Consider the following 24,275-nt stretch of genomic DNA (forward strand, 5'->3'; position numbering starts at 1 on the left):
TTGTAACCAAAAGTATAGACACCAAATAGAAACTAATAAAACAAGCTCTATTTCGAAGCCAAATATTAAATCTTTAAGCATTCTGTTTTAAGTAAAGATAATTATGTCTGAATAACAGACAGGGTGTTCACAGTTGGAACGTCATTTTGATCATGGATATATTCTATCAGGACTAAACACCGCTAATAACAAAAGCAACAACTTTTACTTGTTGCTTAATCTCAGACTTTCTTTTCTTTCCCTTTTTTTTTTTTTTACAAACGTGGTGTACGTATTCAGGACCACAGTTTCCAATATATCCTTTCATATATTTACGTTGCTTTTTTAAGGAGATTTAGCTGCTATTTCTAGAGATAAATACATAAAGAAATTCGATTGTCAACAGAAAATCAGAAAATTTAACAAGAGTAAACTCACACGTGACGTAAGTTATCATATTGTTAGCTAACAAATGACGTCATAGTAAAAGCAGACGAGAGACATTGGCCAGTGTGTGTTAAGATAATATGGAACGGAATTTTAACAGCTGCTAAGAAGCAGAGAAATAATTCAGGTAAGAAATTTGAACAAGTTTTTAAGGCGTAGAAAGACATGAGTGCTAAACGTTTCAAGCAAAAACCAAAATGCCTAACAGCATAATGTTTCAATATTTAGAATAACAAAAAACAAATAGGTTAGTAAAATGTGTGGTTGAAAGAAAGAGGAAGAGAGAGCAGTAAGAGGAGAAGAGAGGAAATAGGATAATTAGGCAAAAAGCTGATCGTATTAAACTTTCAATTGACTTGTTAATTCAATAAGGGTTTTATGAAGGAAGACGAAAGGGATGATACAAAAGTAGAAATTAGAAGAAAGATTAGAAAGATTTATATCACAGTAGAAGGTAATTACCATTTGACAACCGTACAGAAATATAAGGAATTAACAGGAATACAACATGGGTAAAGCAGGAACTTCAAATTTCGGTAGATAGATAGATAGATAGATAGAGAGAGAGAGAGAGAGAGAGAGAGAGAGAGAGAGACAGGCAGACAAGCAGCAAGCAAAGATAGATAGATAGATAGATAGATAGATAGATAGATAGATAGATGAAGTTTACGAAAGAAAAGAACATTCAACACATTTCTAAGAGTTTATGTTTATTTGGATGTCTGAGTGGCTTAGAATTACATAAAGGTTTCACAGAAACGAGAAAACATTCCTGATTTCTGCATTTCAAACAATAACAGAAATTTCACCGCTTCTAAGAAAGAGTAACTGTCTCGTTCTCATTGTCTGGTTCACACCACGTAGTGGAGTAGGTCATCCTCGACTGGCGTCGGCTGCTAGCCGATGGTGGCTGTTGAGCTCTTTTAGATCGGGTTGTTACTCATTAGTTGTCGGATTGGTGACTGGTGACTTATGGATTTTGAGCATAAGTAGTCTTTTTTTGTCCTTGTTACAGAGTCCTGTACTGGGAATAAAGATTATTGAGGATTATGGGAAGTTTAGGCTTATGGAAACTATTGACAGCTAATAACTTAGAAATAGTTCTGTAGTTGTCGGTAAAAAGGCAGTTCAAAACTTATGAAGAATGCACTTTGCTGTAGAGTGAAACGTATGAAATAGTATTAACAGTTAATAGTTTAAAGCTAGACAGTACTGAACCCATTTGTGACTATAAAACGACAGGTTATTTTCTTCCCTTTTGTGTGTGTGTGTGTGTGTGTGTGTGTGTGTGTGTGTGGCTCTCAAAAAATATTCAGCTTCTCGCAAAAAGAAAGGTTTAGTCGAGAATACTCCAGGTTATACGGGGCGGAGTGATACAATAGTCTTTGAGGTTTCAGATAAAAAGGGACAAGGAAGTGGAGTTTTCGTTGTCTTTAACACAACTAGAACCTTCTTCAGCTGGAGAACAAATAACAGATATTGTCTTTGATGTAAATTGTATATACCCGTCACACGGAATTCATTAAGCACAATGATTAAATATTGGATGAAAACATCTATAAATTCGGAGCTTTTGTCTCTGTAGCATTCCGTGGTAGACATCTACATTAAAAGGAATTCTTGTTATAAATTGAAAAATGTTCCAAGCATAGGCTAAATCCGAATTTGCTTATGATTTGTTGTTGGTTAACTACTGTTAGGTAGAAGATACGAGAATTCATAGATATTTCAAATTAATATTCACACATCGTTCTACAGGCATTCAGTCACACAGATGCATACAATCTAGTTCAAGTGAAAATATTTTATATGTTTTCCGGTTGAAGATTAACCCGCTTATGTTTCACTTACATCCGAGTAGAAGAAACGTAATCACATCCAGCGTTTATAATATATGTTTATCGTCTGATACGAATTATGTCTGCGCTCTTAGCGCTGTATACGTATACGAGAGGATCTCTCAGGGTGAATACAGCAGTAATCAGAATTCTCACAATAAACCCACGTTAAGTTGGATATCAATATTGCCTTTCGGTATAAAAGCTGCTTCCTTCACTAATGTTTCTTTTTTTATTTTGATGTATGTCTCGAGTAGTTTTAGCACCATTTATAACTCAATTTCTTCATGTTAAGACAAACTAAAAGACAAATGCAAAAGCAACTGCTGCTAATGAACAGAATCCTGACATGGTCGGTCTGTCAGCAACATTAACAACAAAGGACACATTGAATAATGTATTCCTAGAGAGACTATACCTAAATACAAGAGAAGAGGGTGATGGCTTAAAATTACTTCAATTACTGGTCTGCTGATCTGGTGTGGTATGACATGGTATACATACCTTCATATTACATATATATGTATATATATATATATATATATATATATATATATATATATATATATATATATATATATATACTGAGAGAGAGAGAGTGAGAGAGAGATACGTAGAGATATATTTAGCTGCAGACATAAATGCATGTATATATATATATATATATATATATATATATATATATATATATATATGTATGTGTGTGTGTATACATATATATATATATATATATATATATATATATATATATATATATATAATGAAAGAGGATACAAGAATCCCAGTGTGACACCGAGACCGCCGTAAATTTGATTGATACACACACACACGCACGCACACGCACACATACATATATGTACATGGCCTGGTCAATAAGTATCCGGATTGTTACCATATTAACGAAGCTAAAGTACGTAGAGTGAAGCCGCTTGGCACAAATTGACTTTGAACTCTGCTCTGCATGCATATTAGGTTTTAACGTTCTAGCTCACTTCCGCTGTTTGCAGCAGTGTTTGGAAGGAAGCTCTGTAGCATGTGATCGTCGCATTGGCCATGTCAGAGAAAGGTGAGCAGAGAATCTGCATCAAATGTTGCCAAAACCTTGGTGATACCTGGTCAGAGGCCTTGTGCAACTGAAACTTCAATATCATTTTGGTCAGCTGAAAGCAGTTTTAGCACAAATATAGCACATGCATATATATATATATATATATATATATATATATATATATATATATATATATATATATGTATGTATATATATATATATATATACATATACATAAATATATATAAAACAATACATACATATATATTTGTATATATATATATGTATATATATATATATATATATATATATATATATATATATATATATATATATATATATATATATATATACATACATGTATATATATATGTATATATACATATACATAAATATATATATATATATATATATATATATATATATATATATATGTATATATATATATATATATATATATATATATATTTATATATATATATACATACATATATATATGTATATATATATATATATACATATACATACAGTATATGGTGTTATATGATATTCCATGTTCTGATGTAATGTGCTATGCCATGGTTTTAGTGTTGTCTGGTGTGATTTGATATGGTATGATATACTATAATCTTGCATGGATAAGTTATAATAGGATTTAGACTGTATATCCATAATATCCATTCTCAGTTGAATGGATATTAATATTCTGGCGAAATTAAGGATGAGTCTGAAGGAATCCGGTAAATTCCACGCCACTGGCTGTTCGATATTATCAGTCTTTTACTGAGAGGTATCGAACTGGAATCAAATTAACTACTGTGGATAATGTAATTATTACACAATGTCTACGCTTTTGCATCTTTAGGCTATGCGATGTCTGCGTATCTCTGCATGTTTCTTTGTGTGTGTGTATGTGTGTGTGTGTGTGTGTGTGTGTGTGTGTGTGTGTGTGTGTGTGTGTGTGTGTGTGTGTGTGTGAACGTGCGTGTGTAGATAGCATCAACGTTCCAAGGTCACAGAAAACAATAACAGAATCCTGGCTAAGTCGGGGCTGAAACGGAACTAGAGAACAGGGAAGACATAAGGTTGTTAAGGAAATTGTACAATAAATGGTAAAATAAATTTTTTTTTAAAATGGTAAATCGAAAAAAAAAAAAGAAATATATATATGTAGAGATAGCATAGAGGAAAATGTAATTTGTAATAGGACGTAAGTTGAATAAAAATGAGAGAAAAAAAAAAGGAAAAGAGAAAGAGAGGAAAGACGAAAGAAAGGTCGTGCTGAAGTTTTACAAGCCAAAGATTAAACATTAAAGATGTGTGTGTGTGTGTATATATACATACATACATACATATATATATATATATATATATATATATATATATATTTTATATATATATATATATATTTTATATATATATATATATATATATATATATATATATACATACATACATACATACATACAGATAGGTGCACTAAGATATGTAGCACATTGCCTAAATAACAAACTTGAGAAATGTGGTTTCTCAAAAACAAGAAAGGAGAAAGATGACTTGACGCCATATCCAAGCTATCACTGGAACTGTAAAAATCTGTAAAACTTTCCAAAAGTTTATCATTTAAATATATATATGAGCATGTCTAGATATGCAATTACATGCATGAGGAGACATATATAAAACAAAGAATCGGTCATCCCAGGGCCAAAATAGAAATCAATTATCCAAAGTGCCACGCTGTGGAATTGAACCCCAAACCACGTGGTTGCTAGGCGTGTTTTTTGACCACACTGCCGTGGCAGTTTTTGCAAATTCTTACTCATACAAAACTATTCTTTGATAACAGAAAATATCTATTTTTGGAATTGCAATGATTAATCACCAGACCTAGTTACCATAGTTAGTGCCACACTAGAATATGGTAAAATAATCAGATAACATTTTCTTAGTATTCTTTGCAGAATAAATATGTATTTCAAAGGCGTCATTGATCAGTTTATTCTTTTAGACTTTAGCTTGTTTGAGTCATTAGGCTGCAGCCATACTGGAGCACCGCATTGCAAAGCTTTGAACGTGGTATCGCAGTCCAAAGAAACTAGTCGATCCTGGTTGTTCAACCTAATAGAAAAGCTGACAAAAGTTCTCCCTTCTTAAACGGTTCGGTCACGCTTGTTCAACCTTCTAGAAACAGAAGCCGAACAATCTCACAAATCACACTCAACATTCTTTAACTTCTCAGTACCAGTTGATCAATCTGCAAGAAATAACAGTCAATAGCTCTCTCTCAACTCACACTCTACCCTCTTAAACTGCTAGGTCTCGCTTTTTCAACCTGTTAGATACAGCAGCCAATAGTTCTCACAAATCACCTTCTGACATTTCAAAAAAGAGCAGAAGACTTTAGATAATGCAGTCCAGGTTGCATAGTGCCTGAAAACAAGGGAGGGAATGAACACATCAGGAATACATTTAATCATTAATTTACTGAATCAAGGTTGGTCTACCGCTAATCAATTAACAATCGTAACAACATTTGATATTGGGATGTTCGGTGAGTTTAACAAACATTTAGACCAGACCTCAGTTAACCTGCCTGTCTATGTTATTTCCTGTGAATGCTGACCTGCGGATATTGAGTACGCTCAGGTCACGTCTAAAAGGAGGGGAGACTACAACGATTTTGTAGCCACTATTTCCCTTCGTCTTCGTTTAAACAACAGCGAAATGGCCCTTACATAAAGGTATGAATTACATACATTCCATTCACCTACCTGTTTAGTATAAAATAAATAAATAAATAAATAAAAATAAAAGTTGTTTGCCTTTTGTAGTCTTAGAGAAAAGAAAAAGGGCAACTATCAAAAATCGATAACGAAGTTAATGAGATGATGTAATCAATAGCTGTATCATAATGGCTACTCACTATACATGTTCAATATATTATATATATATACCGGAATACAATCAGAATAATGTTGGCTATTGATCAATATTTTCACTTGCTATACAATGTTAATAGAACTAAGAGTACCTTATTATATACACACTTCCCTCCACTAACATCTCTCATTTAGTACAGTCCGCTTGGTTCATTTAGACAGACACAGCTAATTTCATATATATATATATATATATATATGTATATATATATATATAAATATATATATATATATATATATATATATATATATATATATATATATATATATATATATTCATATACATATATATACAAATATATATATATGTATATATGTATATATATATATATATATATATACATATATATATATATATATATATATATATATATATATATATATATATATATATATATATATATATATATATATATTCATATACATATATATACAAATATATATATATGTATATATGTATATATATATATATATATATATATATATATATATATATATATATATATATATATATATAATGTCTACATAAATATATACATACAGAATTATGGGTGTCGAATTCATGTTGCATCGGCTATAGGGAATTATTCGTCTTATCACGTAAATGAATACTATCCCTCTAATACTTTACACCATTAACACAACCTCGATTGGTAAAAAGAAAAAAAAAGAACAAAACAAACGATCTAGCTTATTTTCTTTGAATTAATGCAAAGTAGCGACTTCTAAGAGAGCATCTTCACAGTAATGAAACGGACAAGCTGATAAGTAACACGTGGTTTACTAAATTATACACTAGTCATGGGCAACGCGCAGCCCGTGGGACTTTCTAAATGGTACACTTAACGGAAAATTGTGTTCAATTTGTTCAGTAGTGCGGCCCGCCAGGTGATGAACAATGTTTCACGCAGTCGTTACTCGAAAATGGCTGTTCTTGCTTGACACGCATCACAAAACAGATCCTGGAGACGGCTATTACAGGTTATTGGATCGCCAATAGAATTTCTAAGGGACTTTTGGAACTAAATCAAGGTTCTATCATTTCTTTAAAAAATCCAGAGAAAATCCTTGGTTAATTGCATAAATTAGATAAAGAGCTTCTAGAATGAAAATTATTCTATTCAGAATTTAGTGTTGAGCATTAGTGTGAGTAAATCACCTTTATCTCTCACCTACGAAAGCGGCCATGCTGGAGCGTTGCCTTGAAGAACAATAGTTGAACAAATTGACCCCAAAAATTATTTAGAAAACAATGCCTGGCACTTATTCTAGTAGTCTCTTTTACAAGGACGTAAACAGAACAACACCGGTTGTCAAGTGGTAGGAAAACATATACAAACAGAAAAGCACAATACACATGCACACACATATGCATACATACATACATACATGCACACATAGATACATTCATACATACATACATACATACATACATATATGCATGCATGCATACATACATACATACATACATACATACACTCATACATACATACATACATACATATATACAAAAATACCTTGTTGATGTTGAAATTCCAATGAAGGAACTTTGGATCTAGGTTAGATCGGCAAGACATCTTGAAATAAACTGGATAATGCAAGAAGACAGTAGAATTGACATGAAGCGCAGGCTTTCTTGGACATAAGACTTCTGCATCACATCACACTTTGAAGGCTACGGGTTTGCAATACAGGAACAGGAGATTGCCACAAAGTACCTGGAGAACAAGAGAGACAGTAACGCTCTTGTAATCCCAAGGTCAGCTGAAAGCAGTTTTGGCACAAACATGGCAGACATGCGTCTCATACCCAAATCTTCAGTAATGATAAACTGAACTGAACTATGCACATCCTCTGATAACTCACGGATGGTGATTCGACGATTTCCCCTCACAGCTGCACGCACATCTGCGATGTTTTTCTCATTTCTACTGGTTGTGTGTCTCCAGGAACGTTCGACACTATCGACATTTTTTCGGCCATCTTGGGAATGTCTGGACCACTCGTACACTTGTGTGCGCCTCATACACTCCTCTCCATACACTTTCTGCAACTTTGCGTAAGCCTCTGAGCAGGTATCGCCGTGACAATTTTCTCTGTGATGGTCAATGCGGCGATCACACGTCACACATGTTCCTTCCAAGCACTGCTCTAAATAGCGGAAGTAAGATAGAACGTTGAAACTTAGTGCACATGCACAACAGAGTCCAAGGTCAATCTTTGCCAAGTGGCCTCACTCTGAGTACTTTAGCTTCGTTACTACAGCAATAGTCTGGATACTTATTGATCAGTCCTCGTACATATATGCACACATACACACATACACAGACATATATATATATATATATATATATATATATATATATATATATATATATGGGAGAATGTACGAAAAAAAACAACAGACGAGGACAAGTGGTGTAAACAACAAAAGAATGTATTAGTTTGACGCTCGGGAATACAGAAAGTCTTTAACGTTTCGAGCTACGCTCTTCAACAGAAAGAATACGGAGAAAAACAAGGAGAAAGACACGGAGAAAAAAAATTGAATGGTGTTTGGTCAGCGATTAATCATATATATATATATATATATATATATATCTATGTATGTGTGTGTGTATATATATATATATATATATAGGTGTGTGTGTGTGTGTGTGTGTATGTGTGTGTGAATGTATGTGTATCAGGCTTCTTTCAGTTTCCATGCACCAAATCCGCTTACAGAGCATTATTTGGCCCAGGGCTATAGTAGAAGACTCGAGATGCCTTGTGGTGGGAATGAACCCGAGAATATGTGGTTGCGAAACAAGCTTCTTAACCACACAGCCATGCCTCAACCTTTATTGGAAAAATGAATATCTCTCCTACCTGGCAAAAATCAACCGTCAGAAATGCACAGCAAATAGTGAACGTCAGTCAATCAATAGATTCTACTCTCGAGAAATTATTAAAAGATATCAACCACTGCCAGAACAAAAATGGGGGACAGTAACACAGAGATAGAACTGCTGCTATTACACGGACACGAACAAGAACAAACAGAAAGCAGAGTATGGTCGAAACACACTTACTGCAAGATTTAAGGAGGACATTTCTGTTTACTCCAACAAAACCGCTGAATGAAAGAAAGATTATTATGACATGAGTCGATTGAAAAACCTACTGACTTCATAATGTCCGCAATCGATCAAGTTGCTAAAGAACACCTAGTATAAATTGAAATAAATATCAGCTTTAGAACATTGAATGACCTATGATATAATGCTGCAATTACCATTCGCCACCAGATAGGAGTAAGAGAGATCGATGAAAATAAAACACAACCAAAATAGATTGCAGCTTCCACCCTCCATTCCGCCTCACAAAATAATCTATGTAAAAATAATAAAAAAAAACATTGAATAACTGGATACTTTCATCAGATGGAAAGTGAATAATGAATGCATGAGCCACAATTACGTCTTTATGATAGAGTGTCTAAAATTTACGAGATCTGCCAATGTGAAGCACTCACAAATAAATTCATCGACCTCAAACACGAACTACGAGTGGTATATCAAAAGCTTTGTTATAAGAAATACTTGCTATTATAGGCACAAGGCCTGAAATTTGGGGGAGGGGACTAGTAGATTACAACTCCGGTGTTCAATTAGTGTTTATTTTATTGACCCCCGAAAGGATAAAAAACAGAGTTGGCATCGGTGGAATTTGAATTCAAAACATAAAACCAGAAGAAATGTCGCTAAACATTTTGTCCGGTGCGCTAACGATTTTGCCAACTTAATGAAAAATGGAGTTGATCCAAAGCACGGATTGTCCAACGTTGAGATTGAAACAGTGGCCCACTTAATTTCTGAATGTAATGGCTTTTATCACCAGTAGAGTATAAATCAAGGCGGCAGAGTTGGCCAATATCTACACTCTGCGAGATTTGAACTCAGAACGTAAGGACAGAAGAAATGTCGCTAAGCATTTTGTCCGATGTGCCAACGATTCTGCTAGTTCGCTGCCTTTGTTATAAGAAATTACGAGAACGTAGGACGATCACCCGTAAGTCTGCATTGAATCCTCACGTCTGAAAGATCATTCAATCTTGTAAACGCTCTTCTCTTTTGGAGGAGGAATGTAATGTAGTTAAATGAACGGTGTGAGGACGGCGCAAACGTCTTTCATAAAACGTGACATCATCAGTGAAACTATTTGGGCAGTTGCTGCATAACTACAGAACAGAAAGCCACCAAGGAGAAATCTTTTAGTTGGTTATTGGTATAGGAAGCCCTCATTTGAAAAGGATGAATACTGACGCTAACCAAAGAAACAGCAAAGAATGCTGACCCCGATGTGCCATATTGACAGTTGCAGGAATGACACCGAAGCCTAAGAACCAAGAGACGCTTGCAACCAAAGGCTACAGACGCATAGCATGCTTGAATGTTATACATAAATTGTACTCACAGTACCTGAATTCGAAACATTGTTGCGGTGACTATTGAAGAGGAAAATAATCTGAAGAGGCGCCGAAGAGATTCTCATCAAAAGAGAATAAAACATTTTTATCAAAGAAGTTAAACCTAGACAATAAAAAGGATGTTTGATCAGCTTCTTATTCGTGGATATCAGAATCCTACGCTTTGCCAAGGTTCTGACTGCTACAGGTGGTGCCATTAAGAGACTGGTACAATATGATCCACACAGCTATCGATAAGAACTGAAGCTAACTATATGTACAAGGAGAATAAAGTTATCTACTGGAATATTCCAATTTATCTGTTATACTTTCAGATAAAACCTTGCTGAGGAACTATCAAGGCTACATGGTAGGATAAATAGAGGAGAGAAAAATTTACTTCACCTGCATGTTTTTCTCTATGGCCTTGAGCTGTTTTCAAGTAATATTCAAACATGTGTGTGTGTGTGTATATATATAATATATTCAACATTTACAACCATTAATCCAGACACGTTTCTGTTCTCTCTCCGTTCCCCCCCCCTTCTCTCTCTCTCTGTTTGTTTTCTCTCCTCGTTCCTTTCTGTAGAAGAGCGTAGGCTCGAAACGTCGAAGATTTCAAATTTTACAAGCGTTAAGCTAATACACCTTGTTTGTTATTCTTTCACCTGAAACACTGTTTCGTACAGTTTTGATCCATAAGTAAATGTGTGTGTTTGTGTGTGTATGTCTAAAGTGTGTGTGTGTGTGGGGGGGGGGGGGGGGTAAAATAGTTACTGAGGATTTGAACTCTCCATGTTTTACTTGGTAAAGATGAATTCAATATATTTTGAGCAGTAGAATTATTCTACCACTTAAGGCAGCGAGCTTACAGAATCGTCACGACTCTGGACAAAATTCTTAGCGCCGAAGTTGACATTATTGATACAGGGAGCTAACATTTGATAAGGAGAGATATTGGCGTCGGCCTTAAGAAAAGATATCAAAGAATGCTGACTTCGATGTGTCATATCTGACAGTTGCAGGAACGACATTCAAGCCTAAGAGACGCTTGCAGTCAAAAGCTGCAGGCTCATAGCATGTTTAAATGTTATGTACAAATTGTACACAGAGTGCCAGAATGCGAAGAACTGATGCGGTGACGAAGAGGAAAAAAATCTGAAACGGTGTCGAACAGATTCTCATCGATAAAATAAGTACCAGTTAAGCACCGGAGTCGATGTAATCGATTAACACCCTTCTCCAAAATGTGATGAGGTTTCTTTTGCCTAAAGTAGAAAGAATTATTCTACCAAGTAACTAAGCCACACATATATATATGTAGGTATTTACACATATATATGTATATATATATATGTATGTATATACATATATATATATATATATATATATATATATATATATATATGCATGTATATGCATATATATATATATATATATATATATATATATATATATATATATATATATATATATATATATATGCATGTATATGTATATATATATGCATATGTATGTGTGTGTGCGTGTGTGTGTGTGTATGTGTGCGTGTGTGTGTGTGTGTGTGTGTGTGTGTGTGTGTGTGTGTGTGTGACGAGCTTTCAGTTTCCATCCACCAAATCCAGTCACAAGGCTTTGGTTGGCCGAGGGCTATACTTTACCAAGGTGTTATGCAGTGGGGAATGAACCCGGAACCATGTGGTCGGGAAGCAAGCTTCTTACCACACAACCACTCCTACACCTTGTGTCTCGTCAATCAGAAGCAGCTAGACCTTTATGACCGAACAAGTCGGTGTTGGCGTGTTTACGTCCCTGCAACTTAGGGATTCAGCTCAAGTGACTGATAGAATAAATATCAGGTTTTAAAAGCAATGTAATGGGGTCGGTTCGTTCGGTTAAAAACTTTTCAAGCTGAAGCCCCAGCATGGCCGCTGTCTAGTAATTGAAACAAATAAAAGATAAAGATTCTGTATTTACATTTATTTACCAGCATCTGCAAAGATTCGCAAGTTTTCCATATCATCAGTTCAGCTCAGTTCATGAACAATATTCTTACTATCAACGAATTTAAATTATATATTTTTTCTTTCCAGATTATGAATGCATTCACTAACCTTGAAATATTTTGCATCGTAGTAGTTTATTCAAGCCGGTGAGGTCTTGCTTGGTGTGGTTATATCAGCTGTTGCGCAGTTCAATTATTCTACTACGTAGCCGGTTCCTATCTTCAGCCAACAGCCAGAAATGGTGGCTAGCGTCTTTGTGTTTTTGATCTCTGATTCAGTATATCGTCTCACTTATATTAGAATGCTTACACATGTTTATCTGTTTTCGGGATGAGCTAGAAAGGATCTAACACACACACACACACACACACACACACACACACACACACACACGTCACCCGCACACTGCAAATTTCTATTGGCTGCTGTTTTATGGCTGTGTGATAAGAAGCTCGCTTTACAACCCCGTGGTTTCGAGTTCAGACCCACTCTGCGGCACTTTGGGCAAAGTGTCTTCCACTACAGACCTGGGCCGACAAATGCCTTGTGAGTGAATTCGGTAGACAGAAACTGTGTGGAAGCCCGTCGTATATGCACATTGTTGTGTTTGTGTGTGTGTGTGTGTGTGTGTGTGTGTGTGTGTGTGTGTGCTTGTTCACCCAACCTAGCTGTTTCTGCAAAAGAAGCCGATTGAATGAGTACCATACTTAAAATAATACATACTGGGTTTGATTTGTTTCGAATAAATCATTGAAGACAGTGCTCCAGCATGGCCGCAACCCTATGACTGAAACAAGAGAAAGATAAAAGATAAAAGCTACCTCATACTATACCTCTTCCGCCCTTGGGAGGACATCTATTTATGCGTGTGCATACATGTACCTATGTCTACCTATGTATATATGTATAATTATGTATATATATGTGGGTGCGCGCGCGTGTCTGTATGCATATATGAAAGTATGTACACATGTGCGTGTGTATATGCATCTACGTAAGTATGCATACATGTGTGTGTATGCATGTATAAAAGTATGTATATATGTGTGTGTGTGTGTGTATGCATGTATGAAAGTATATATATATATGTGTGTGTGTGTGTGTGTATACACGTATGTGTGTGTATTCGTGTATGAAAAGATATACATACATGTGTGCTTGAGTGTGTGTGTGTGTGTGTGTGTGTGTGTGTGTGTGTGTGTGTGTGTGTGTGTGCACATACACTCACATGTGCCCCTGCCACACATAGACATGCTGTCAGACACATATTTTGTGAAACCACACATTCTCTCACTCTCTCTTTCCCTTTCTCTCTCCCTCTCTCATTTCCCTTTTTGCTCTCCCTCTCTTTGTATTTTTTTGTTTTTGATTTTGATTTTTTTCTTTTGTATATTTTTTTTTTCTAAATCATCTTCTCATCCTCTCGCTTCTTTTCTGTTGTCTTCCTTCGCAACTGACATAAACACACGCGAACAAACACACAAATAAACATGCGGATAGAATGTTCCCCTGAGATATGTTGGTAAATGTTGAAATACCTGAGATGCACACCTGAATAGCTAACCGGCGTATTATGATCGACATCGCTCATTGTTTCGTTCTCCTCATCTGCTAACTGCAAAGCAGCCTGCTATGCGACCTACCAACCTTCACCAAAAGAGAGAGAGAGGGGGACCGTCCCTGTATTCATTCCATCTGTTTTACATAACAGCCAAATCTCCCTCTTATCACGCATTTAATTGGCTCAGTGGTTGGTAGAACGTTGTGTTCTTGAGCAAAACCCTTTTGTGTTTTTATTTCACGTTGATCCACACCACTAACAGGAAAAAATGTGTAGTGCCTGTTATTCAAAAGGCCAGCCTTGTTACAGTCTGTGTTTCGCTGAATCACCCTGAGAACTACGGTTAAGGGTATACGTGTCTGTGGAGCGCTGAGCCACTTGCTTGTTAATTTCAAGAGCAACTTGTTTCGTTGATCGGATCATCTAGAACCCTCATCGTCGTAACCGGTGGAGTACCATTCAGCAAAAATAAACGAGAATGGCACTGCTAAAGCGCCTTCAGTTATAGGTTTATCGATTAAGGATGACCTGGGACTTAACAACAACAATAATATATTCTCTAAGTAGGTCGAATTTGTGAGATCATTTTGATCCTCTGTTGCTATATTTTTATTAGGTAAGAAAGGGCGATACTTATGGAGATCAAAATACATTCCCAGACAAGTTCGTGAGTTTTTAATGTAGCAGACTTTCAGTTGAAACATACCCATGAATAGCCTTTTTTTGTATGCTGAGTGCTTTCTATCCAGGTCCTCTCTGAGGAAGACAGCCCAGCTGTTTTGAGGCTGTACAGGAGATTATCAGGAAGAGAGTACTTTACTGCCAACTCGTACAATTTTGCTCACTTCACTTTTCAGCACTGCATTTATATATTTAGTTTTGCTGCTGTTGTTCAGCAGGTGCTGCCTGAGTAATACCATACGGCATACGAAGGCCGTCTGCACTGATCTCAGGCCTCTACCACCTTTATTTCTTCTTAGGTAGAGCCTGTCAACATCACTGTTTCAGTGGAAGTTCCCAGTTGTTGTCAGGATTTTGCGGGTTTTGATATCTATGGAGTGGATTTTCTCTGCAGACCAATCAAGTATCCCAAATGTTGGGATCAGCACTGGTACTGCAAATGCATTGTGTTGCAAAAAGAGAGTTCCGACTGCCATATTTTCCTAAGCTTGGTGTGATATTCTCGGGTCACTCTATCTTTATTCACAGTACCTTCATATGATACATGTATTTATGTGTGTATGTATGCGTGTATGTATGTTCTTTTCCACTACCATCGTTACACTTAACATACGTGTATTCAAATATTGAGTCTAGTGTTGTAAGGACAAGAACAAAAACCAATATCACAAGAGTTTTATGTATTTAAAAGATATTTCGACAGAATATTCTACGTGCGAATATGCAAAAGCTGATAGAAATAAATGTTTCGACTGACATACCCGTCGGCTTTCCAGAAATATTTCTTGACTTCATATAAACACGTTCTTTTATAGTCATTGAAAACTTACGTTTCAAAATTTTATGATGGATTCTGAGAGTCTAAACAAACACATGTGAAGAAAAGAAACATCACGCAATTCACAAAAGAGAAAGCAGCAGAGCATAGGAAACTAATAAGCAGACCTATGTATCTTGTATCTCAAATCTCAGTTATTCAGCAGAACAGAGAAAATATTGCTGGAGCGAAAAATCGATGATTATTTGTAGAAAAGGGGAAAAAGAAACAAAAAAAAAATCACTGCTTAGTTTAAAAAAAAAAAATAAAATAATAATAATAATAATAATAATAATAATAATAATAATAATAATGAGGAAAAAGATGATGATGATGACGATAGCAACAATAACAGCAATAATAAAAAAAAATGATGATGATGATGATGATGATGATGAAGAAGAAGAAGAGGAAGAAGGAGGGGAGGGGAGGAGACGAGAAAGGGAAGAAGGACGAGGAGGAGGAGGAGAGAAAGGGAAGAAGAAGAAGAAGAAGAAGAGCAGGAAAGCTGGGGAATAGGACGAAGAGGTGGGAGGGAAGGGAGAGAAGGAAACAGCAGAAGAGGAGGAAGAAGAGGGGAGGGTGAGAAGAGGAAGAAGTGGAAGAAGTGGAAGAAGAAGAAGAAGAAGAACAAGAACAAGAAAGACAAGAAGAAGAAGAAGAAGAAGAAGAACAAGAAGTAGAACAAGAAGAAGAACAAGAAGTAAAAAGGCGAATTGGAAAAGATCATTCCTATGTGTACCTCACGATTCTTACGTAATTTCCATTCCGTGTAAATACAATAGTGTTTTTTTTTAGTTTTATTATAACGAATATTTGTGTTTGTGTGTGTATGTGTGTGTGTGTGTGTGTGTGTGTGTGTGTGTCTGAGCGTGTATCAGTTTTACAATTACTTGGCATCTCACCTGTTTGCATCTTTTTACATCTTTCGAGGCAAGAACTTACAGTCCTTGACCTTGAAAGAGAGGGGGCAGCTCGTACAAATTAAAACGAAAGGCAAAGCATAATAATAATAATGATAATAATAATAATAATAATAACAACAACAATAAATCCAATAACATAAACTACCACTAGCAGGTTGCATATCCAACGCATAAAACACACAACGCACAATATACCACTTATACAACAAAAGACTGCTCCACCCCCTACAAAAGAATGGAACTGACGCAATACAATAAGGAGAAGAGTTTGCAAATTCCCAGTGACTAAAAAGAGCGCACAATGCTCCACACATCCCAGCGGCACGGAGGTGCAGCAGGTGATGCAGAAGAAATTTACCTGAAACGACCAAATCTCGAATAATAATAATAATAATAATAATAATAATAATAATAATAATAATAATAATAATAATAATAATAATTTTGCCACAAGGGCAGCGATTTCGGGAGAGTGGGATGAGTCGATTATATGGATCCCAGTGTTCAACTGGTACAGTCGATCTCGGCGGAATTTGAACTCAGAACGTCAAAACAGACGAAATGCCGCTAAGCATTTTGCCCGGCGCACTAACGATTCTACCAGCTCACCGCCTTTGAACACAGAACATGAAAACGAGCGAAATGCCGCTAAGCATTTTGTCCGAAGTGCTAACGATTCTGCCGCCACATTTTGTCCATTTTCTGTACCCTGCTACATGTCGGTGAAAGTAAATTTGGAACCTCAAAATATTTCCAAGAATAGATCATCGACTGACTAACACAAACTGGAAGTAATCAAACCCTTCCACCAACACTCTCACCACAACAAAGATCACCACCTGTATCTAACTCTTTGTCTGTAATTTAAGATGTATCGGTATGTTTATGATCTGCCAGCACGTCCTAACTACTTCTCATACGGCTGTTATTTCGTTTGAACGTTTATGTTTCTCATGCCACATAACCGCATATTGCTTAAGTTGAATTTCTCGGCTTACACCACACATAATCGCACACACTCGTATAAACATAAGCCCACATACATCCACAAGCGCATATGATGGCTTTATATATAGATATATACATGTATATACACACTCGCACATACACTCACACACACACACACATACACACACACACACACACATATATATGTATTATGTGTACCTGTGTTCGAGCAATATATACAAAGATACATACACAAATAGACACATATATTTTATGAAGGCGTACATACATCCGCCCATAGATGCGCTTATGCGCTCACACACACACACACACACACACACACACACACACACACACACACACATATATATATATATTATATATATATATACATACATATACGTATATGAATGCATGTATATATATATATATATATATATATACATAGACAGAGAGATAGATATAGATAGAGAGAGAGAAAGAAAGAAAGAAAGAGAAAGAGTGAGAGAGAACAATGCGAAATGAACCAACGAAAAGGAACTAAATGCAATAAAATAAAATAATATTATAAAATTGATATTTAGTTGAAATTTCCACAATTGTGACTGAAATGTTTTTCTGATTCCCAGGCAATAAAAGAAATAGATCAAACGATCTTTTATATTATGCACAAAATAAAACTTTGAATATGCAATACACGTTAACAACAGAAAATATCACAAATTTGTTTAGTTCGTCTAAATATATGGCGCAAAACTGCTCAGTGATCGGCTGTTAGACATTTTAAAATATCTTTTATCTTTTACTTGTTTCGTTATTGGACTGCGGCTAGGCTGGGGCACCGCCTTTACGAGTTTTAGTCGAACGAATCGATCCCAGTACTTATTGTTTTGTTTTGTTTTTTAAACCTGGTACTCTTTCTATCGGTTTTCGTTTTGCTAAGCTGCTAAGTTACAGGGATGTAAACAAACTAGCACCGGTAGTGAATCGGTGATTCGGGACAAACACAAACACAAAGACACACACATGGATACATACATGCATATATGCATGTATCTATATATATATATATACATTTATTTATATGTATATGTATATATATATATATATATATATATATATATATATATATATATATATATGCGTGTATGCTTGCGTATGTGTGTATATATATATACATATATATATATATATATTTATATATATATATATATATATATATTTATATATATATATATATATATATATATATATATATATATACATATATATATATATATATATATATATATATATATATATATACTTACATACGCGTGTGTGTATAAATATAAACAAACATCCGCTGATGAATTTCTCAACGGACAGTTTAGCTTAATGATAAAACACTCAGCCGGAGTCTTGGGGCTACGGGTTCGAGTCCCATGGCTGTTTGTTGGGATTGAACCCGGAACCATCTGTTCAGAAGCTAACTTCTCACCACACCGCCACACCTGCAAGTTTTGACAAAAAGTTCGATTTATGGTTATAAAAGTATATTAATTCTAAACGAATTAAGTCGTGTTTCTACAGAAAAATATGTTTGTGTTTTTTTCCGAAATACAGTGACAACAGCCGTGATTACTATGATTATAAGGCTTCGTGCGTTTGTGCGTTTTAATATCTTTCAAATAATTTTATAGTTTCTGATATTGATATTTTTAAATACCAGATGTACTTTAATAGCATATTTTGAAACTTCTCATTATATCTTTATTTAGATTGATTTTCAGTCAACTTGATACAGTTCTTAGATATTTAATCGTTAACGGTAAATATTTTCACTCAACGCACTGTCAATTTCGGCATACATCAGTTATTTAATGTACAATTTCAGGAATTATTACAACTGGACGAACAAAAATAATTGCATGTAGATAGCTGTTTTAAATTTTTACACTTGATATTCGCTAAACGGAAGCAAAATTGTATGTTCAACAGAAATTTGATTTTACAATATGTCTTATAATATTTATAACTTTTTCAAATACCTTTATTTAATAATTTAAATGAATGCTTAGCAGTAATTGCTATCAAATTAAGACGAAACAAAGTATTAAGCTGTATGATTTTAGGTTTTCTGTTTTTCATAGTTTGCGAATTTCTCTTGTGTAATTAATCTTAACATTAAAAAGCACTTTCTTTTAATGCATCATAATAATGAGGGGTTGCTTTGTTGAAGGCATATATCCAATGAAATAATGGATATACTGTTTACATGCAACTCTTCAGCTTTGTGAAAATATCGTGGTCTGTTCGAATGTTATTTTACTGCTGTTGCTATGCCGTTATAGTATTTCAGGAGATTTTTTTTCTCAGGTGAGGGCATGAATAAATTGTGTGCGTTTGCTAAAATTGTCATTAATTCTTCTTCAAATAATATTGCACACCTTAATTAGTAATAATTAGTAATATATAGCTATCTACTACCCACATTTCCCAATAAATGAATGTACAGTAATTCAATAAACTGTCCATTTTCAAAACCCCACTGGAAATAAATATGATTCATACTATATCAATAAATTTACACATTAACTTGCATCATATTATTGCAACAGACACACACATACAATTCACTGAACAAAAATACTCACATATTCATACTACAAATCGTTAACAAAGAAAAAACAAAGCCACATAAACACTATACAACTGAAGGAAAACACAAGTCTTATAATTGAAGCAAATCACCGCCGAAACACGACGGTTTGCATTGAATTTTTAAAACAACACGTAAAGTGGATTAATAGACATGACCTTATGTTACATTAGTGTAAAGGGAAAAGTTGTGTAGGAAAAATTAAATGTAAAAGCGATGCAAACAGCGATACATTCGTCCAGCGCTAACCGGACGAAATAGGATTTGGCTACACAGCAGAAAAATTATACCACGCAACAAATGTTGGTTTTCCTCCTTACTGAGCAAAACTTTATCCGTTTGAATATACTTTATTTTTGAAAAACTTGTAATTTTTAGTGAACGCGTTCATGCTGTGATAAGAGAAACGCTGTACACTCAACAATTTCCTTTCACTTTCCCTTTGGTTAATAAATGACTGAAAAACTTTGTTAAATTCACTAATAATTGAGAGCGATTGTGCGACATTTTAATATAATAGAAAAATACAGTATTGCTGGAAACAAAAAGCATTTGAACTGAAATGGTTTATCTGTGAGAATGAAGGGATAATGTGTGGAATAAAAACGCCTTATCCCTTGGTGATCCCGATCACATGGAGCATGGCCGTTTTGACAGCTAGTCATCTGCCGTTACAGAATTTTGGTGCATCCAGATTTCAAAGCAACATTATGACATTGTGAATGCTCCTACTTTCAGTCGCAGATTCTAACGGGGAGTAGTACTATGCTGAGCAGTATTGAGAAAATGTGTTAGATTGTTGGCAGCATTGTTAACATCAACTACAGTGTAAATTTATTTCTATCATCTGGATTGGACTTGCATCTGTTGAATATGAGGTGCATGAATATCTTACACATTTGATATTAGAATGCACATTCAAAAAGTCATTCATGGTTTCTATTATTCTATCAAAATTTAGAATAAATTTTCATAAACATTTCTTGAGTTGTATTGATCATTGTTCCTCATTTCTTTAATGGTATTTAGATATTACCGTCCATTCTCAGAGCAGCTTGTAGCTGGCCATTACACCCACCACCATCACCACCACCACCAGATGAAGTAAAACTTTTGCAAACTGGGTTACAGAAACATTTCTTTTAAGTGTGACTTCAATACTGTAAAAAAAGATAAAGTTTATCTTTTCATTTCGTTTCCAAATAGAGGATTCTTTGCGACATACTCTCAACTCACCAGCAGGTGTACTCTTTGAGATGGTTAGCAGAATTTGCCTGGAATCATCAGAGCCATGAAGTTAGTGTTATCCCAGACCTTGTAATATACGATCGAGAGTCTCAAATGTAAGTCTGTAGAATATTATGCATACAGCTTTCATTCAATTTGCCCTGTTGCAGAACCTTGGCAGTCCAGATCCTCTGCCAATATTGCACTTACATTGACATTGTGCGTAAGGAGGAATGGCAGCTTAAAAGAACCATGAACTGAACTACTCCCTGTAAATCTCAGTCGAGAGATTCTTCAAGAAATTAACCATGAGTTCAACAACATGAACCGAATGTCCGCAAAAATGAGTCATTCTTGAATATAGATTAAATGAAATTATCCAAGGATCAAACAATGTCTGAGATTTGTCTTGAGAGAAATAGTTGCAGCAATTCTAGATGAGACCACTGTAATAACAATTTGATTGAGTAAACTAATAAAAAGTAGTTTAATTACTTGAAATGTGAGGGAAAGGTATTTTTCTCTCTCTCGAGAGAGAGAGACCTTACCCATTGTTTGATCCTTGGATAATTTATTGCATCTAAAATCAAGAATGACATTTTTGTAAACATTCGGTTCCTGTTGATGAACTCATGGCTGATTCCTCGAAGAGATTCTCGACTGAGTTTTACAGCTGCTTTTGGGAGTGAATATGGCTGTAATCCATTGGATACTTGTCAATCATAGATTTTACAGTAATATAGATCAGCGTTTTGTTGTATTTGTGCAGAGGTAAACTCCAAAAGTATTTTAATCGCCAGCCAGAAGTATATACAGGTAGCGTAAAATTTATTTGCTGATGCGAAAAAGCGTCGCAGAAGTGGAAGAAAATTCACATTTTCTGTTAAAAGTAGCTCAGTAATGTAAACATTATCAATATCACATAATATATATGTGTTTGTTCAATACTTATAGCTGCGACACTTTGTCTACTAGCGCGACGAATTTGCATAAAAGAGGCCACTCTTAGCCGAAACGCCGTCGCTACAAACGTTTAACAAATACACACACATTAAGTATGTAGTACTGGCACAGTTTATATATATATATATATATATATATATATATATATATATATATATATATATATATATATATATACATGCATATATGCATATATGCATACATACAGCTTCCTTTTATTTAACTCATGTAGACGTAGAGTCATAGCACCGTCAACATGTTGAACGACTGTGGACTTTGAGTGATTAAATATCTCGCTTAGATGAAATAAAATTATGCTGCTTCACTTCATATACGTCAATCCAGTATGTATATATATATATATATATATATATATATATATATATATATATATATGCAAATATATACATATAGCCACGTAAATACGTGTGTGTGTGTGTGTTGACTCAAGTCAGGAAAACAGCACAATAAAACAATAAAATCAATTCCAGTCCAATAGCTTAATTGTAAATCTGCTGTCTACTACTTAATAAAACTTTTCTCTCTCACTCTTTCACTCTGTCTCTGTCTCTCTCTGTCTCTCTGTCTCTCTGTCTCTCTCTCTCTCTCTTTCTCTTTCTCTCTCTCTCTCTCTCTCTCTCTCTCTCAGCTCCCCATCTTTATTTCTCCTTTCCTTTCTATCCCTCCCTCCATTCCATTTTCTCTCACCTCTTTCTGTCTCTCTGTCTCTCTCTCTCTCTTCCACTCTTTCTTCTCACAATCTCTATTTCCTCTTCTTTCTGTCACTATTACATCTATTTATTGCATTTTATCGAAGTTTTTGTCACCAGGTGTACAATTAAATTGTATGAAATGTGTTTCTGTCTCCTTTCTTCACATTTCTTCACTAATCTAATCATTGCATAACAACATAACAAGGAAAGCAGACCAAATTCTGACCACGTACTGCTGCCATTCACTAAAACCCATATATACATTCATACAATATCGTTCTATCCACCTCTCAGGTTCTCACACTTTCCACTCACTCTCTCTGTGACTCTCTCTCTCTCTCTCATTCTGTACGTATATAGATACTCGAGCAAATCGACTCCAGGACTTATTGTTTGAAAGCCTGGTACTTGTTCTATCGGTCTCTTTTGCCGAACCGCTAAGTTACGGGGACGTAAACACACAAACATATACGCGCACATACATACATACATACATATATATATATATATATATATATATATATATATATATATATATATATATATATATATATATATATATATATATATATACATATATATATACATATATATATATATGTGTGTGTGTCCACCATCGCTTGACAACCGATGTTGGCATGTTTACGTCCCCTTAACTTAGCGGTTCAAATGACTGAAACAAGTAGAGGAATAAAGGAATAAAAGAATATATATATATATACATAAGTATATACATAAGTATGTATGTATGTATGCATGTATGTATGTATGTATGTATGTATGTATGAATTAATAAATTAATGAACATATCTATATATATATATGTATGTACGTGCGTCTCTATGCATGTATATATATGGATATTGTATGAATTTGAAGCTGGAAATACGTATTCACACCCAATTATTTGATTTCGTGTTTTATTTAATTGAATACCGACAGCGATACGCCCACATGTTGATGACAGAAAATAGCAGCGGTAGCAGCAGCAGCCGTATTACGTCAGCGGAGTTGTTAAGATGGCGATGGTGAATGTCTCTCTTCTCTCTCTATTACAGCTTGCTCAAAAACAAAATGTATCTCGCTTG

At 34.9% G+C, this 24,275-nt stretch overlaps 1 protein-coding gene across 2 annotated transcripts in view; it reads left to right on the forward strand.

Annotated features, from left to right (window-relative positions):
- The first annotated feature begins 426 nt into the window (after positions 1–426).
- The window catches only part of LOC106870509 (MFS-type transporter SLC18B1), an 86,847-nt gene continuing 62,998 nt past the window's right edge, over positions 427–24,275 (forward strand). For both annotated transcript variants that reach the window (XM_089340649.1, XM_089340647.1), the window contains exon 1: positions 427–553. The gene's annotated coding sequence lies outside the window, so the exon portion shown is untranslated. The remainder of the gene's footprint in view (positions 554–24,275) is intronic.

This window comes from Octopus bimaculoides, chromosome 23 (genome assembly GCF_046866305.1).
Source record: "Octopus bimaculoides isolate indiv1 chromosome 23, ASM4686630v1, whole genome shotgun sequence".
Taxonomy (NCBI): Eukaryota; Metazoa; Mollusca; class Cephalopoda; order Octopoda; family Octopodidae; genus Octopus; species Octopus bimaculoides.